Genomic DNA, 20,965 nt, shown 5'->3' on the forward strand with positions numbered 1-20,965 from the left:
GTGCATCCAGATGTTCCTGCTGGCGTATCGTTCAGCAAAGCACGAGAGAACTGGTTACACGCCAGCAAAGATTATTTTTGGATCTGATCTGCGACTCCCTGCTGATCTTAAGTTTGGAACGAATCCTACAGCTGTAAGAAATGATGGAAATTATTGTTCTGCCTTAAATGAAGAAATGAATGAATTGCATCTAATGGTAAGACAGCATACGCATCTGATGAGCAATAAGATGAAGGACCGGTTCGATCAAGCGGCAAATTCAAAAGGTTTTGAAGAAGGTGATCTGGTCCTGTTGTACAATCCACTTCGAAAGAAAGGCTTGTCCCCGAAACTGCAGACAGCCTGGGAAGGACCCTATATGGTGATGAAACGACTTAATGACGTGGTATACCGCATACAAAGAAATGGGAAAGCACGATGTAAAATGAAAGTAGTACATTTGGAGAGGCTCGCCCCATTTGGTTCAAGAGGATTTGTGCCTAATCGGGACGATTAGGCTTTAGTGGATGGCAGTGTTACAAAAAGTAGTATTAAGTTGTATTTGTATTACTATATGCATCCCTTATTATGAACAATAGCTGTAGGTATATGGAATAGCATTTGTCTTGTTGTAGACATCTGGCGCCGCACTGTCTGCGTGTCGACTTAAACAATTGCTGAGTCTGGCGCCGCGGCTGTCTGCTTGCGTCTGGCGCCGTATAGCATTATGTTCTGGTAATTTCCAGACGCAATATTCTAGAAGGACACGTCGGCATCAGCGAGAAGTGCGTGGCTATATAAGCCGTGGCAGCGCCAACGTAATCAACCAGTGCTAAGAGTAAACTGATAGAGTGTAGACGAGTTGTGAAATAAAGAGTTGTTGAATTAAATTAAACAGTTTTGGTTTTATTTGTCAATCCAGAGATACGAACCTAACAAAGTAAACTAGCAAGCAGTAAATTCGTAACAATTGGTGTCAGAAGTGGGATTGTCAAATAATCCAAATTCAAGATGGTTAAATTCGGAGAATTGAGAATTCAGCAATTAAAAAAGGAACTGGAGGAGCGTAATTTGCCGATAAGCGGGCAAAAGGCGGATCTGCAGGCACGATTACGTGAAGCAATGGAAGCGGGTGGAATTAATGTGGACGAGTTCGAATTTGATGGGCCAGAAACTTCTACAAAGGTAGAAGAAAAAGTAGAAGAACAACGAACATCAAGTGTAGACATGAACATGCTGTTAGTGGCTATACAGAAAATAGCTGAAAATACAGAAAATGCAGTGCAAACAGGAAATCATCTGACACAGCAAATGACGCAAATAGCTGAAAATGCAGAAAATGCAGTACAAACAGGAAATCGTCTGGCACAGCAAATAGCCGAAAATGCAGTGCAGGAAGAAAATCGTCTGGCACAGCAAATAACACAAATCGCTGAAAATACATCACAGTTAGAGTCTCGCCCTACACAACAAATAACTGAAAATAATACGCAGTTAGAAAAGCATTTGGTACAACAGATTACAGAAAATAATACACAAGTGCAAGAGAAATTTTCAAAATTTGAAGACGAATTAAGCACAATAAAAAATGACGAAGAAAATTTAAGATCAGAATTTCTTCAACTGAGTAATCGTGTGCGAGGACTGCAACTACATGGCCCTGCACCATCAACAAATAATCAAAGATTGAAGGCACCCACATTCGATGGAAGTATTCCATTTCAAATTTTCAAACTTCAGTTTGAAAAGACAGCAATGGCCAATAATTGGAATGCAGCGGACAAGGTGGCGTCCTTGTTTGTATCATTGAAAGGACCTGCGGCAGAAATCCTTCAGACTATTCCAGACTGTGAACGGGACAACTATGAGGCATTGATGAGTGCGATAGAAAGACGATATGGTAGTGAGCACCGGAAACAAATATACCAGATCGAACTGCAAAATAGGGGTCAGAAGATGAACGAGTCATTGCAAGAGTTCGCAACTGAAATCGAACGACTGGCTCATTTGGCAAATGCAGATGCACCTGTGGATTACATTGAGAGGGTAAAAATTCAATGTTTCATAAATGGAATTCGTGATGTGGACACCAAACGCGCCACATATGCATTGCCAAAAAGAACGCTTGTTGAAACGGTTTCGCACGCCCTCACACAGGAAACAGCTTCCCTACTAAGTAAACCAGCACACAAAGTACAAAGAGTTGAAATGGAACAACCGGCGCTGATGGAAGAAATATTGAAGACTCTGAAGAAAATTGCCGCACCGCGAGTAAATACAACAGGAAGATGTTTCAACTGTGGAAAAGCGGGTCACTTTGCCCGAAATTGCAATATAAAAGTAAACCCATCAAAACGGAAACAACCAACAGATAACGAGGACGGAGCATCCACATCTCACAAGTCGTTAAACTAAAACGGAACAGTTCAAAGGGGCGTGAGCTGGTTCCCACAACTATTTGCCCCGCCATCTCGATATCACAAATAGGTCGCCATGACAACAATCTTACTATCAACGGTATCGTAAATGGACGACTGTCAACGCTTACTTTGGATACTGGTGCCACACATTCAATTATCCGACCGGATGTGGTGAGAGGAACGGTTGAACCATTAGTTGGTTGCAAGCTTCGAACGGCCACTGGAGAGGAAGCAGCTGTTGCGGGAAAAGTGTTTTGCGAAGTCATGATTGGTACCCTGGAAGTTAATCACACCTTCATCGTAGTATAAATCACGGATGAAATTATAATGGGAGTAGATGTCATGATTGATCACGGGGTTACTTTGGATTTAAACAAGCAAATGCTGTTTTGCCAGAACATGGAGATGCCTATAAACACCGGATATGTGACCAACGTTGAAAGTAAGAGGGTGATTGTTGATGATAATCAGAGTATTCCACCAAAATCTGAGGCGATTGTATGGGCTAAAGTGAATGGAGGAGGTGGGACTGAAGAGTTGTGGATTGTGGAACCAACAAAAATAGATACACCCATATTGGTAGGAAGAACGCTTGTGAAAACTAGAGAAGACGCCACCATTCCGGTCAGAGTAGTGAATGAATTCAACACGCCTATAAGTCTGAAGAAAGGAGCAGTAATTGGACAGTACCAGAATATAAGTGCAATAGCACGATGCGAACGGTCACAAGAGAAGCCTACTATTGAGCCACAACAGATAAGTTCTACACTCCTAAATAATTTGCAGAACGAACTGCATGGAAATGAAAAAGTAAAAGCAGAAAAACTATTAGAAAAATACGCATCCATATTTGCAAACGAAGGAAACACAGGAAGAACCGGCATTGTCAAACATCGCATAAATACCGGAGACGCAAAACCAATCCGACAAGCTCCGCGTAGGGTTCCACTAGCAAAACGTGAGGATGCTAACAAAATTATTGAAGACATGCACAAAAACGGTGTAATCGAACCTTCAATAAGTCCATGGAGCTCACTTATCGTCTTAGTTAAAAAGAAAGATGGTAGCACCCGTTTCTGCGTAGATTATAGGAAGTTGAATGATGTCACAAAGAAAGACAGTTATCCTCTACCAAGAATCGACGATACATTAGACACCTTGTCTGGAGCGAAATGGTTTTCTACATTAGATCTACAAAGTGGATATTGGCAAGTCGAGATCGATGAATGTCACCGTGAAAACACCGCTTTCAGTATGGGCGACGGGTTATGGGAATTCTCTGTGATGCCATTTGGGTTATGTAATGCGCCTGCAACGTTCGAGCGACTGATGGAACATGTGTTAAAAGGACTCAACTGGAAGACATGTTTGGTGTATCTTGATGACATTATCATCATGGGAAAAAGTTTTGATGATCATCTGAAAAATCTAGAGGAAGTCTTTCAGCGAATAGCATCAGCCGGATTACGCTTGAATCCCAAAAAGTGTTCATTATGGAAGAAGCAGGTCACATATCTCGGACATAAAGTGTCAACTGAGGGGATTCACATCGAAGAGGGAAAAATAAAATCAGTTAAAGATTGGCATCAACCCATCAACATACATGAACTCCGCAGCTTCCTAGGCTTATGCACGTATTACCGCCGTTTTGTACCTGGATTTGCGAACGTGGCTAGAAGTTTACATGATTTAACAAAGAAGAATCGCCTTAGCTTAAAGAACTACTTTGTACGGCGCCGATGTTAGCTTATCCAATACCTGGAAAGAAATTCATCCTGGATACAGATGCGAGCGCTTATGGAATTGGAGGTGTCCTGTCTCAACTCATCGACGGACAAGAAAGAGTAAGTGGGTATTACAGCAGAGTGCTCGAGAAACCAGAGAAAAACTACTGTGTGACGGGGAAAGAACTACTAGCTGTGGTGGAATGTGTAAAACATTTCCACAAGTATTTGTATGGACAACGATTCTTGCTGAGGACTGATCATGCAGCATTAAAATGGTTATTACAGTTTAAGAATCCGGAAGGCCAAATTTCACGATGGATCGAAAGATTACAGAATTACGACTTCGAAACGGAACATCGAAAGGGGATTCACAAGAAAAATGCGGATGCATTATCACGTCGCCCTTGTCCACTGGAATGTAAACATTGCTCCAAATCAGAAAGAAAATAAGGTATAATCGACGTGCGATTACTGAATATAGAACCTGAAGATGATTGGACTCCTCACCGCATCAGAATCAATCAGCTGGAGGACCCTGATCTTGCAAAGCTGATAATAGCCAAAGAAAATGGGGTACGACCACCAAAGGAACAAATAAGTAGCGAGAGTCCAACGGCAAAAGCATATTGGGCCCAATGGAACAGCATAAACCTCGTTAATGGATACCTTCATCGTACCTGGGAAAGCGAAGATGGCAAACAGATCCCGTCTGCTGATCATAGTTACCATAGTACAACGTGGGATCACCATTTGAACGAGTCGCAATGGATGTTGCAGGTCCGTTCCCAACCAGTACGGCCGGAAACAAATATCTACTGGTTGTCATGGACTATTTCAGTAAATGGCCAGAGGTATATGCCTTACCAAACCAAGAAGCGAAGACAGTAGCCGAAGCGTTTGTAGAAAATTGGATAACAAGGTTCGGAGTGCCCGTCGAATTACACTCAGATCAAGGCAGGAATTTCGAATCTTCCATTTTCCAAGAAGTCTGTACATTATTGGGCATCCACAAGACACGGACAACAGCGTTACATCCACAATCAGATGGAATGGTGGAAAGATTCAACCGAACGCTCGAAGAACATCTGCGGAAAATCGTTAATAAAGATCAACGGAATTGGGACAAGTGCATCCAGATGTTCCTGCTGGCGTATCGTTCAGCAAAGCACGAGAGAACTGGTTACACGCCAGCAAAGATTATTTTTGGATCTGATCTGCGACTCCCTGCTGATCTTAAGTTTGGAACGAATCCTACAGCTGTAAGAAATGATGGAAATTATTGTTCTGCCTTAAATGAAGAAATGAATGAATTGCATCTAATGGTAAGACAGCATACGCATCTGATGAGCAATAAGATGAAGGACCGGTTCGATCAAGCGGCAAATTCAAAAGGTTTTGAAGAAGGTGATCTGGTCCTGTTGTACAATCCACTTCGAAAGAAAGGCTTGTCCCCGAAACTGCAGACAGCCTGGGAAGGACCCTATATGGTGATGAAACGACTTAATGACGTGGTATACCGCATACAAAGAAATGGGAAAGCACGATGTAAAATGAAAGTAGTACATTTGGAGAGGCTCGCCCCATTTGGTTCAAGGCTTTAGTGGATGGCAGTGTTACAAAAAGTAGTATTAAGTTGTATTTGTATTACTATATGCATCCCTTATTATGAACAATAGCTGTAGGTATATGGAATAGCATTTGTCTTGTTGTAGACATCTGGCGCCGCACTGTCTGCGTGTCGACTTAAACAATTGCTGAGTCTGGCGCCGCGGCTGTCTGCTTGCGTCTGGCGCCGTATAGCATTATGTTCTGGTAATTTCCAGACGCAATATTCTAGAAGGACACGTCGGCATCAGCGAGAAGTGCGTGGCTATATAAGCCGTGGCAGCGCCAACGTAATCAACCAGTGCTAAGAGTAAACTGATAGAGTGTAGACGAGTTGTGAAATAAAGAGTTGTTGAATTAAATTAAACAGTTTTGGTTTTATTTGTCAATCCAGAGATACGAACCTAACAAAGTAAACTAGCAAGCAGTAAATTCGTAACAATATTATCACTTATCAATAATAACATGTGCGCGCTGCTCATATGAGTTAATACAACAAATATTTATTTCAACAATATTCATTGCTACAATGTAATTGTTAAAGCTCAATAACTTAAAAGTTGACACAACAAATATTTATTTCAACATAACAACAATCTTTGCAACAATGTTGTTGTTAAAGTTGAATAACATAAACAAACATCCGCTGCAACTCCCAAAAGTGATCGACATTATTGCTGATCAATAAATAATAATATCAACAACAATAATCAACTTCAATTCTGCTGACCATTCAACATCCGTTAAACTCTGCCGACGCCGCTACCGTTGAACCACAGCTAGCTTAGGGTATTTTTAAGATTCTATGTATCAGTTTCTTTTAGAAATTCAATAAAGAAGAACTTAACTGGCGCCCGAGCAGGGACCAACGAGGATAAAAACTTAAAAGAAGACCTTGTTGGACAACATCGGTGGATTGCAAGTCTTGTCAGGTCAGCCCGCAGGACACCCTCTACACTTGTGTAAGCTGCAGGATCCCTAGTAGGAAGCAAACGGGACAAAATCCGAGTTACCAGGAGGAGCGACCACATCAATTTGATGTAATGTATGTAAGTTAGAATTTAAGTAATTTTGAAACATAAGTGAATTAAAAAATTAAAGTTTGATATTTGAAAGTGAAAAGAAAAGAAATAAATAAAGTACGCCAGAAATTATATCTGAAATGTTGAAAATTTATGAAAAAATATACAGATATTAAGTTTAATTGAAAATAAAAATTATATTAGAGAATTTTAAATTTTATACAAACAAATTGATATTAAATCTCAAAACATAATTATTAAGTAGAAAACTAAAATTTTATATAAATATTTCATAAAATATTAAACCTAAGTGAAAGTGAAATTAACTAATGAAATTGTGAAATTTAAGTGCATATAAAATTACAAATAATCAAAAGGGCGTAAAGCGATAAAAAAATAATAACTCCTACTTTTGCAAACAATTAACTTAACGAAGTTTTGTAAGCAAAAGTAGTATAATTTAACCCAATTCTGCGATTCCTATCCAAAGGACCCTCCAGGATAAAAGGGTAAAACCAGCTACTGGTTTTCAAAAACAATAATAATAAATTAAAATAATGATATTGATTGATAAAGGCGAATCAAGAAAACTTATGGTGGTTATGGTAAAATACTCCAATTAAGTTAATAATACAAAACTAAATTTTGATAAAACGGATGGCTAATCCAATTAATTTAGTTAGACCCCCATTAATTGACATTGAAGAAAATCCCCACCAACGACAAAGACAGTTACAAAGACAAGCGACATTTCAAAACAACAGAAATATGACCCAACCTAGCGACTTAACAAATGCTATTCGGCAAGTGTTATATGAACAATTACCGATTTTATTACAACAAACTCAAAATCAAACATTTGATTTTACCAATGTAGAGAGTCAAGGAATTGACCAAGAGCACCTAGGTAATTTAGGAGAACTAGACAAAGTGCCAGACATAGTAAAAAGTTTAAGAGAATTTTCCGGTGACCCAGCCGAGTTTGGTTCATGGAAAAAAAGTGTAGACAGAATTTTAAGAACTTACGAACACACAGTTGGTACGCCAAAATACTTTGGTATTTTGCATACCATTCGCAATAAAATAACTGGTAACGCAGACACTGCGTTAGAATCGTACAACGTACCTTTAAATTGGAGTGCCATCTCCAAATGCCTTACGCTACATTATGCAGATAAAAGGGACTTGGGTACATTAGAGTACCAAATGACCACCATAGCACAAGGTGCTAACCAGTCTGTTGAGGAATTCCATCCAGGCCGTCTATAAACATTTATCGTTGATCCTTAATAAGATAGGGTGTATGGAATTAGGCAGAGAATCGGAACAATTAATGACCAAGCTGTACAGGGATAAGGCTCTTGATACCTTTATTCGCGGATTACGTGGAGACCTTTCACGTCTTCTCGGCATGAAGGAGCCTGCTGCTTTACCAACTGCATTGCATTTATGTTTGAAACTGGAAAATCAAGCATACCGTACCAATCATGCGTCAAATAGAGGACAACAAAACATATTTAGAAATCAACCCAATAGACCAACGTCAGTACCACGCCAAGTTCCGACACCTCATTTTTCATATTTTCAAGCTAGACCATTTATTCCACCTAGAATTAACACACCGCAAAACCCAACTATGAATCCCAGACAATTAAATAATTTTTTCGAACAACCACAACAAAGGCCATATTTTACTAATATAGGTAACCAATTCGCACAGAACCATAGCATACAACGACCATTATACCAACCACCTCATCCTATGGTTGCCAAACCACAACCACGACCAGAACCGATGGACATTGACAGAAGTATCCAAACTAAGCAGATTAACTACATGAACCGACCACAATTTGATTTAGGTAAAAGACCACCCATTCCCACTACCCAGATAGCCAAACGACAAAGGAATTTTAATATTCAGACAGATACTTACCGGCAAACAGGTACAGAAGAACCAGTACCAACTATGACTGACTATCAGCAAACTATTTCAGAACAAGAAGAACAGACAGATTACGATGAAACACTTAGCGACTATACCGAAGTTATTGAAAATAGTGACCAAGAACAGCAAACCGATTCTATTTATATTAATTTTTTAGAAATAACTGACTCCTCACTTCCATATTTCGAATGTAAGGTGAGTAGCGGACAAATGCTTAAAATACTGATTGATACCGGATCCAATAGAAATTATATTCAGCCAAAATTTGTTCAGAATCCACTACAGAATGAAACCCCATTTAATGCAGTATCCGTAGGAGGTAAAATAAAAATAACCCATTACAAAATGGCTAATTTGTTTAATGATCCAAAATCAATAGTTAAATTCTTTTTATTACCCACACTCAGAACATTTGACGGAATATTAGGAAATGACAGTTTGAAGGAACTTGGTGCAATAATTGACACCGAAAGAGGTAAATTGTTCCTTAGAAACGGCATGAGTATTCCCATAAAAGAGAAAAATTTTGAATCAGTAAATGCAATTATACCCAAATTAGATCATCTCGCAAATTATCAACGAAAAGAATTAAATCATTTGTTTAAAAAATGCCCAAATTTGTTTCCAAAACCTGATGACAAACTGACCTATACCACTAACGTTGAAGCCGAAATACAAATAATCAAAAGTACAAGTACAGATCACGAACCACTTATATATAATTGTAATTGGAAAAAAGGTGGAATAGCGATTAAAAGATTGAAGTCATACCTGGATGAGTACAATAAGGAATGACTCTATAAACCAGGAAAAGAAATTATTGTAGCCGATGCATTGTCTCGGTACCAAAACAATATGAAATTAATTCAATAACAGAAACCCAACACAGTGCTCAAAGCTCTACTCATAATGTTATTCCCAGCATTGAGGTACCGATAAATGCTTTTAAAAACCAAATTTTTATTTACAAAGAACATCCTCCTGACTACAAGTTTACCATTCCATTTCCTACATTCCATAGACACACTGTTTTTCAACCAACATATTCTGATGATGATCTAATGAAAATATTGAGAAAGTACTTAAATCCTTCAGTAACAAATGGAATCTACACGACAGAAGACATAATGGGACAGATTCAAAGACTATATCTGGAAAATTTAAGATCCTTTAAAATCAGATTTACTCAAATGAAGGTAGAAATTCATAACAAGGACCGCAAAAAAAATTAAAACTTAGACACCAGGGCAGACAATATTTGTTAAGCAAAATAGCAGATTAGGATCTAAACTTTCACCACGATATAAAAAGGAAATTGTAAAAGAAGACAAACACACAACAATTATTACAGCAAATGGGAGAGTTGTTCATAAAAGTAACATCAAAAATGTTTAGTTAGTCAAATGTCTAACTTCCATAAAAAAAAACAAAAAAAAAAAAATTATTTCTAACCTTTTATAATTCACTGTTCCAGGATAATTTTACTCTTATTGTGGTTGCCAATGGCAAAGGCAAATCTCGACATTACGAACTATACAGACGCACATACCATTACCATCTATAAAGGAATAGGGAAGCTACAAACGTCATCCATAAAATTAATCCACTTAATAGATCTTCAGCAAATAGAAATTGAACTTCTAAAAATTCGTGAACATACCATTAAAGATCTTAAAACAAGTTATCTCTTTCATACTCTAACTCACGAAATAGTACAATCACTCACTGCATTAAATACACTCACTTTGCAAGACCGCCAAACTAGATCAATAAATTGGATCGGATCAGCCTGGAAATATGTTGCAGGAAATCCAGATCATGATGATCTATTAATAATACAAAATAATCTAAATAGCCTTAATACAAACAATAACAACCAGATCATTATAAATAAACAACTACAGAATAGAATTAATGACTTAACTACAATTTCAAATATGTTAAAAAATGCAATAAAGAAAGATAATTTGTTGAATAATGAAATAGCAATAAGTTTCCAAAATTAAGTAAGACTAATCAAAGAAGAAATAATAAATGTCAAATATGCAACTCAATGGGCAAAACAAAATATAATAAATACTTTACTTTTAAACGAAATAGAATTACAAGAAGTCTACAAAATATTTCAAAAAAATAATATAACAACTTTATCAGTCGAAGAAATGTTAGAGTTCGCTGAAGTATCAGTCTTACATAATAAAACAGCTATTGTTTACATTGTAAAAATTCCAGAATTAGAAGCAACCAATTATCAAAATTTATTAATAAAACCAGTTGTAAAAAATAAACTAATAGTTCACTTAGAAACAGATGAAATATTTTTGTCCGAAAAATCTATGTTAAAAGTACCAAAAAATTGTAAAATATCCAACAATATAAAAATTTGTAAAAAAGATACAACCATTAACTTAAGAGAATCCAAATGTATTTCTAAATTAGTTGAAGGCAAAGAATCGCTGTGTGATTTCAGTAATGCAGACCATATCCCAGAAATCGAAGAGATTGACAACAGCTTAATCCTACTTAACAATGAGATTGAATGAGAATATAACCATAAATAATAAAGAATTCAGCAACAAGGAGAAAACTATTTTGAAACCCGGAGCACCACTCATCCAAATGACCCCAATAGAATTGGAGCGTCTTCAAATATTATCATTGGAATCCCTACACGCACTCAACATAAAAAATAGGAAACAATTAGACCAAATAAATACAGATTCCTCCTCGAACCGAATAGATATAATTTTTCTATCGGCCATTATTATAGCAATAGTTGTAATACAAACATTTTGTATAAAACCAAAGGAAAACCTAATCCTACAAATTGGAAAAGTTCCGACAGAAATCATGAGTGAAACGAACAATTTTCCTAGATCAGTCCAACCACAATTTAATAACATACCATACTTTTAAAGCTACTTGAGGACAAGTAGGAATTTGAGGAGGGAGAGTTAATACAACAAATATTTATTTCAACAATATTCATTGCTACAATGTAATTGTTAAAGTTCAATAACTTAAAAGTTGACACAACAAATATTTATTTCAATATAACAACAATCATTGCAACAATGTTGTTGTTAAAGTTGAATAACATAAACAAACATCCGCTGCAACTCCCAAAAGTGATCGACATTATTGCTGATCAATAAATAATAATATCAACAACAATAATCAACTTCAATTCTGCTGACCATTCAACATCCGTTAAACTCTGCCGACGCCGCTGCCGTTGAACCACAGCTAGTTTCTTTTAGAAAAGAAGAACTTAACTTATGTGCATACCTACATAAATATGTGCGTATGACATTGGCAAACAAATAACGCATACACAACATACATACTTCAATGCGTTCACATGTAGATATGTATGTATGTCACCCGCAAAAATTACAAATATTGTTATACAAAAACAACAATCGTTTCAAGTAGCATCCGCAGCGTAGCAAGTCAATAGGCATGGCAGCCAAATAGTCGGTGCCCAAATTTGTAGAAAAACACACAACAACTTTTTCATTCATGAACGCAAGCGCACTTTCAACAGGCAAACTCTCTTCATTCATAAAAGCAAACACCATCTCCCCTAGCATGCCTTTGCCAAAAAGCGTCTTTTCACGACGATGGCTAATATGCTGAATACAATGCTAACGACACGACACGACAGTACGACAGTGAACTGAAAATGGCGTTATGCATCTTACTACATGAACATTCGTAAGAATGCAGCAACATAACAATGGCAGACATGTACACAAGACAACGCAGTTGTCCATTTTGCATGTACACAATTTCGTTGTGGCCATACTAATACCTTGCACTTCAATGAAATTTTAATATTTTGTTGAAAGTCAAATTTTTTATGCAAAAAATAAGTAAAAAAGTAAATTTATTATCAATTGTTATTACATATGATAAAATAGAGCTATTTTATGCTTTTATTTGTAAAATAACGTTAAGTTTGTAAGAGCTGTAAATAATTTTACATTTTACATATTAGTGGCATCACCACTCTTCCTCATCTCTCTATCTTCCATTCTACTGTCGTCCTACTGTCGTTGGCAAATATAGGAGAATATTGAAGTTAGCGAGAACGACAACCGTCGGCCTACAGTCGTGTAGTCGTGCAGCTGTCAAAATAACAGTGTCCATAAGAACGTGTGTATTTTAATATTTGACAGTTGTCGTTTGTCGTCTGTCGTCGGTATTGTATTATTGTACTATATATGCGATAGAAATTCTATTGGTACAAGTATGGAAATGATAACGAAATAATGCGAATATGCATATTTCATGAAGGTCATCAATTTTCTTTGAAGAAATGAAGTTCATTTGGCACATCTTCACTTTGTAATAGTCGAAATAAATATTATTTATTTGAAATATTAATTTATTTAAAAATTAAAATTAAAGAGAAATAAAATTAAAATTATTTTTAACTAATTTTTCACGTTTTTGTAAAAAAAATTAAAATTTTTACCACTTTTCGGAAAAAATGGTTCATTTGATACAAAATAATCAAGCATGCATATGTGTCTCAGAGAATGCTTTTTTACATTGTCTGTGTGACTTTGATATTTTTCTTCAAAGCATTACTCATTAATTATTCTCGCATGAAATCAGTCCTTTTACATACATACATATATTTTTGCTATTAAACGAGCTCATTTCTGCTAAATAGCAGCGAGAATGGTGAATTCCTTACTACAATTCTATCAGCTCTGTTAGCCGCGCAATCGAACCGTCATACAGAATTCAATTTGCACCTTCTCTATGCTTTTATGTTCTCTGGCTCTGTTAGCCGTCAAATCCAACATCATACAGAATTCAATTGGCACTTTTTCTATGCTTTAAGTTCTCTGGCTTTGCATTCTCTGATTAAAACAATTGTATGCGCACTTTAAGTATTTATTTAGTTTTTAATAATATTTAAACAGTATTTTTAACTTTAAACGGGAAAAATAAAAGGAACAAAAGAAGACAACGCACCTACTTATGTATATTTGTAGATCTTTGTTAAAAAATAAATAAGTTTAAGGAATAAAAACGTTGCTGACATTTAAAAATATATGAGCAAATGAGTGCGTTTTAATGGCTATTTATGATTTAAAATCCTTTAGACAAACAATGAACGAAATTTGGTTCATCAAGTAATCAATGCCAACATCGACGCTGAAGTGAGAACTAGAGAAAGTCTTTTTTAGGATTTGCAATTTCTGCTCGACCTGTGGAAAGCAATTTAAAATGAATGCGAAATAAGTGCAGAGAATTTAGAGCATGTCAAGACGATTTCACCATCAACAAAGGAGATAACGCGGAAACGACTTACATGAAGAAGTAAAGAAAAATTTGAATTCAAAAGGGATCGTCGAAGTATCTGGTAAGTTTACCAATGAAGCTATTTACCTCTTATAAATTTATGATGCAAATTGTGAATCCCATATATTTTATTGGATTAGGAAAACGTTTTCCAAATATTTGCATCACTTCGAGAATATTTGGTAATTTACCTATTTCTGTTTCAAGTGGTGAACGTTCGTTTATTGCTTTAGCAATGATCAAACATTTTCAGCGAACTTGCTCATCACAGGGGAGGATTCCAGAACTATGATAATTATACTAAGCCTAGAAACAGAATTAGTCAAAAATTGAGATTTCCAGACTATAATCGACGCATTTGCTGTCGCCAAAGCTTGAAAGCTTACCCTTAAGTTCCATATAATCACGATAGTCAACAGATTTCAATAAAACTGGTTTTTCATTAATTACCATAATTAGATTGAAAAAAAAAATGATTGATTATGTTTCTGCATTCTTGTTAACTGTCAAGTCTAGCTTAGCATCTAGTCAATCACATATGTATATTCCCATATTTCCATATATGTCTGAGAAATATTCTTGAATAAAAGTCTAAGTATGAACCGATTTATATGTACATTATTGACTTCTTTTCTTAAAAATAATACGGATTGCTGGCAATGAAATGTATCCAAATTTTCTGCATGCTGTACAGTTTAATGTCTAATCTTTTTAGTAGTTTTTACTGTTATATGGGGAGTAAGCCGGGTTTCCATCCGATTTCATCCATTTTCACACTGTCGGTAGCAGTTTTTATAACATTTGAGCTAGACAAACTTAGTTGTTATAGCTTAGTGGTATAGAAGACGCGTTCATTAAACTTATTAGAGGGCGGGGTCTTGCTACTGCGATCCCTAGTGCCAAATTAGAGTTTTATATCCTAATTTAGTACTTAATTGTAGTACTTTATACGGCGCATCTCCGATCTCCTCCTTACTACTTTTTCAAGGAACGCGCACCATGCTTCATCAAGATATCTCAATTTTGACTCAAGTTACAGCCTGTACGGCCGGACGGACAGACAGATAGTAACCGGATTTCAACTGATCATTTATAGGTATGTACATATATACAACCGTTAGAACTATTATACTCTGTTGCAAGAGTATGAAAACAACATTTTCCATATATATTGGAAAATTTAAATATCTAAGTATGCCATTTGAACTTAAAAATGGCCCAAGTATATTTCAGAGAACAATGAATAATATTTTACATGAATTTATATGGAAATTTTGCAACGTACATACATATACATATATTAATTATAGCACACTAAGACCTCACTACGCGTCGACTCGTTTGGCATTTTTTTCGAAGTTGTGTAATTACTGAATTTTTCAAACTGCGTTTTTTTATTTCTTCCAATTGTGATCAGTATTTCTCAGAGAATAGTTTTTAAAATTTCTAAAAAGTAATTCTCCGCTTTGTAAATTTAAATTTTGTTTCGATTTAAGGGAATCTCAAAATAAAGTTTCCATTAATTGTTATTTGATTCTCGATTGAAGTGCAAAGATTTTTCAATCATTATAAAATCATAGTTGTAGTGAAAGATTGATTATAAATTAAGGAAAATAAAAAAAGTGTATTTGTATTTTTTTATTTTTAAACCTTTTAGAGCATAATAATAATGAGTGGATGTATTACTGTTGGTCAAATTACAAATAAAAACTATAAGTTTGAATATAAAATTGGACATTTTACGAGGCTCTGATAATTGGAGGACGGAGTCATGTGTAGAAGTTCACGCAAGTGAGAAAAGTTCTCTGATCGCCATTCACTGGGTCTTTGACCAAGTATCCTCTGGGTAGTCTAAAAACATCCGTTTGAAGGCGAGCTAAAGTGAGAAGGCGAAACATCCCCTACATAGGGTTGTGTGCTGGGTTTGGGACCCGCCACGTAAAAAAACACCCCCAATGAAAAGTAAAGACCCGTGAAAGGAGAATCGACACAAACCACCTCTTCGTCGATTTCAAAGCTGCTTTCGACAGCACGAAAAGGAGCTGCCTTTATGCCGCGATGTCTGAATTTGGTATCCCCGCAAAACTAATACGGCTGTGTAAACTGACGTTGAGCAACACCAAAGCGACTCCCTATTGTGTGACTTCTTCAACCTGCTGCTGGAGAAACTAATTCGAGCTGCAGAATTCAATCGAGCAGGTACAATCTTTTATAAGAGTGTACAGCTGCTAGCATATGCCGATGATATTGATATCCGGCATTTGAGAGCTTGAACAGTTCTGGTTGGATGTGGGAAATTTTTGGTCATAAAGTATCATGCTTTAAAAGAATTATTAGTGCAAATTTGTATCCCGTTATATTAATTTCTTCTTCGTATAGTGAAAAATCAAATGGAATCTAAAATTGTGTTATATGGGAAGTGGGCGTTTTTGTAGTCCAATTTCACCACCAAAAGTTTTTGCCCACAGGCGCCCTTTGCTATAGCAATATCCTGTGCCAAATTAGAGTTTTATATCTTAACTTAGTCCTTAGTAAAGGCACTTTATAGGTTTTCGGTAAATGGCGTTTTGTGGTAGTGGTCTGATTACGCCCATCTACGAACTAATAATTTTATTGTACTAAGGAACACGGAAGATGGAGCCATTTGTAGAAGTTCACCCAAATGAGGAAAGTTCTCTGATTGCTTGGGAGTGGCTAGAAACGATTCTTTTACATATGACTCAAGCAGCTCAGGACTTTCGGTCCTAGACCAAGTATCCTCTGGGTAGCCAAAGAACATCCGTTTGAAGGCAAGACATTCCCTCCGCAGGGTTATGCGTTGGGTTTGAGACCCGCCACTTAAAAAACGCACCCAATGAAAAATAACAATCAGACTCGAATGAGAGACTTCCGTTTGATGACGACCATGGCAAATGAATTAATTGGGAAGGTGCCGCTGTCCAGCTGGTTGATGTCTTTGTTAGAGTGAAGACTGACATCAACGCAGTCCAAGAAATGCAATGGACGGGACAAGGACTGAGTAGATACTTGCGGCGTTTACTACAGTGGCCAATGAGCGTCTAGCCCCAATCCTCATCAATGCGAAATTCTTATATATATATATATCGCTGACTTGACGGAAGATAAGGACGATGTGACTAAAGATACCTTCTATGAGCGCTTGTAGCGCACCTCAAAATCATGCTTGGCGACTTGAACGCCAGGGTGGGCAAGGAAGGTATCTTTGGAACAACAGTCGGTAAATTCAGCCTACACGAGGAAACATCCCCAAATGTTTTGAGACTGATCGACTTCGCCGGGGATCGATATATGGTTATCTGTAATACCAAATTCCAGCATAAGAAAATACGTCAAGCTACCTAGCTGTCTCTGGATCGAAAAGCTACCTACCAGATCGATCATGTTATGATAGACGGAAGGCTCGTCTTCAGCGTTCACAGTGCGTTCAAGGTTGGTCGAAGAGTGTCTGGCGTCACTGTCTCTGGCGGCGAGAGCTTTTATTATAAGACTGGTGTGGGTGCCGGGCCACAGCGGAATCGTAGGTAACTGCAAGGCTGATGAGCTGGCAAGGAAAGGCACCCTAGAGTCGCTATCGGTAGAATGGGAACGGATAAGTGCTCCTGCATCCTCCTGTTCTCTACTACTGGCCTCGCGACTGCTCGGTCAGCGATGGTCCAGCATTGGTACCTGTGTGGTCGCAAAGGCCTTTTGGCCCAAGATAGATCGCAGAAGATCTGGTGATCTCTTTGCCCTCAGTAAGGCTAGTCTCTCATTAATGATGGGGCTCCTGACGGGCCACTGCCCTATTGGCATACATGCTGTAAGACTGGGAATCTTACCGGACGCCGCATGCAGAAGATGCAGTAGAAACTAGCCAGCACTTCCTTCTTGACTGCCCTGCTTTTGAAAGGTCAAGACTTAGACACTTGGGGGCACATAGCTTCAGAATATCCGCCGACCTGACGGGCATAGAAATTAAGCGCCTCTGCAAATTTGTATTGGATACTAAACGGTTTGCTGATATCTAAGTCCGAACACGGGAGTTCGTTTTTCAATGGCTTCACAAAGGACTACTTCTATTAGTCCATGTGACATCTCTTGATCAGCCATCTAACCTCACCTAACCTAACCTAGCTTCTATCTTGTTGGAGCTCAGATTCCCACCCGCCTCTGTGCAGCAAAAAATGCACGTCAACAAACACAGGGAAGGTTCGACGTCGAGAAGCTGCAATTACAACAGACAGCCGAACGATTTTCTACTCGACTTGCACTCCTGCTCTCTGCGAGGACTCGTCAACAACTCGGTAAAAGGGAACTGTGGGACAGCATTTCAAGCTCCTCACGTACAGCTGCAACCGAAATCATTGGATTTCGGAAAAAACTAAAGAACTGCTGGCACGACGAGGAGTGCCGTGGGATAGATATCGAGAGTTGAAGAGGGAAGCGAGAAGCGAGAAGCGAGAAGCATTTGCACAGAAAAAGAAAGAGGCCGAAATGTGTGAGCATGAAGAGCTTGACAAGCTGGCTGGCAAGGGTAAGGCTCAAAAATTCTACGAAAAAATGCCGCGACTAACTAAAGGTTTCAAGACCGGAGCATACTCTTGTAGAAGCCCCAAAGGTGATCTAGTAACCGATGCCCAAAGCATGCTAAAATTATGGAGGGAACCCTTCTCCAACTTGCTAAATGGCAGTGAAAGCGCAACGCCAGGAGAAGGCGAACCCGATTCCCCAATCGATGACGATGGAGCAGACGTTCCATTGCCAGACCATGAATAAGTTCGAATAGCAATTACCTATCTGAAGAACAACAAAGCGGCGAGACCGATGGATTGCCGGCCGAGCTATTCAAACACAGCGCTGAAGAACTGGTAAGCAGCATGCCCAACGATTGGAATTTAAGTGTGCTCTGTCCATTTCACAAAAAGGTAGACCCCACAATCTGCGCCAACTACCATGGGATAAGTCTCCTGAACATCGCATATAAGGTTCTATCGATCGTATTGTGTGAAAGGTTAAACCACCAAGAAACTGATTGGACCTTATCAGTGTGGCTTTAGACCTGGAAAATCACCATGCGACAAATCTTGAAAAAGACCCTTGAAAAGAGAACCGATCAGGTGCAATCTTCTATAAGAGTGTACAGCTGCTGGCGTAGGCCGATGATATTGATATTATTGGCCTCAACACCCGCGCCGTTATTTCTGCTTTCTTCAGTATCAACACCACCAACAATGTCAGCCTGGAAATCCAACTCAGAATAACTCTTGCCAACAGGTGCTACTTCGGACTGAGTATAGGCAACTGAGAAGTAAAGTCCTCTCTCGACGAACAAAAACCAAACTCTATAAGACACTCATTATTCCCGTCCTGCTATATGGTGCAGAGGCATGAACGATGACAAATCTGATGAGTCGACGTTACGAGTTTTCGAGAGAAAGGTTCTGCGAAAGATATATGGTCCTTTACGCGTTTGTCCCGGTGAATATCACATTCGATGGAACGATGCGATGGAACGATGCGATATGAGATATACGACGACATTGACATCGTTCAGCGAATTAAAAAATAGTGGCTACGCTGGCAAGGTCATGTTATCTGAATAGACGAAAACTCTCTAGCTCTGAAAATATTTGACGTTGTACCCATCGGGGGAAGCAGAGGACCTGCCTTCGCTTGATATCTCCATTTTCCACTATATAGCGAAAACAAGAAACTCCTGGCGGGCTATTGTTAATTTGGCTATAATCGCGTAAGCGGTGTCTATGTCAGTAAAGAAGAAGAAGGAAAGCGCATACCAAGTTTCACAAAGATATCTCAATTTTTACTAAAGTTATAGCTTGCACGAACGGACGGATAGACAGATAGTATATCTCGAATATTTAAACCAATAATAAAACAGTTGTTGGAGTTGAGGTTTTATCCGAAGAACGAATACCAATAACATTCATTACAAAAACACTAAAGAATTTATAAAAATTGCTTAGGGCGCAAGAGTTTTAGGGCGGCATTATGTCAAATTATCCTTAAAATTTTTTTTGTTTTTTATCTAATTTAAAAAATTGCTTTATTTATAAAAATTATAGTTTCATATTTTAAGTTCAGTTATAAGGGGATTAATTAACTTTGCATTACATTTATTCTTTCAGAACTAAATTTGCTTCGTCGCATTAACGACTGTGATTGGTTTTTTAAATGTCAAGCAAGTGATAGCTTTTTGTGCATTGTTACTGGTTACGAAAAGTGGGTTGCTTACAAGAATGTCAATAGTAAGAGATCATTGTCTAAAAAGGATGAACCAGCTCAAACCACTTCGAAGACCGATAGTAAAAAAAGGTTATGTTGTCTGTTTGGTGAGATTTTGATTTGTGATTAGCTGGACAAAATGCGTGATGCGTAGTGGTGTGTTACCAGGATTGCGAAACCTCATACATCATATTAAATACATTAATTTAAAGACTAAAACGGAGAATTTAGAAGAAAAATTAATAATCCTGACAATACATGCATATTTGAATCGGGACGCTTTAAATTAAAGATCAGAATCACATTCGAAGCGTTTTATTTTGATTTTTTTTTTTAATTTTCCGTGTTCCGGCGAAAAGTTAATTGTTAAACGTACATCATGAGGAAAGAGATGTTGCTTTTTATATACTTACCCTAACAAAGAGTTCTTTGGCTTTGAGAGGACATTAAGAAGACTTAAGTCAGGAAGGATACCACGGAAGTTTTCTGTCCTTTGTAGAGCTTGTTGCCCGATATGATCATATTTTGCGGCAAGTTTTGGATATCCCCAAGGCTTTTTTATCGTTTTATTTTGTTCATAATTATTAACTGTTTAATATCAGGGCTTTTTGAAACTTTATTTTTTTAAGTGTTCAGGATCTACAAGAAATATGAGTTCAACAATTCAAAATGAAATGGAAAATGTATTTAAAATGGAAATTT

The sequence above is a fragment of the Bactrocera dorsalis genome, chromosome 3 (genome assembly GCF_023373825.1).
Source record: "Bactrocera dorsalis isolate Fly_Bdor chromosome 3, ASM2337382v1, whole genome shotgun sequence".
Lineage (NCBI taxonomy): Eukaryota > Metazoa > Arthropoda > Insecta > Diptera > Tephritidae > Bactrocera > Bactrocera dorsalis.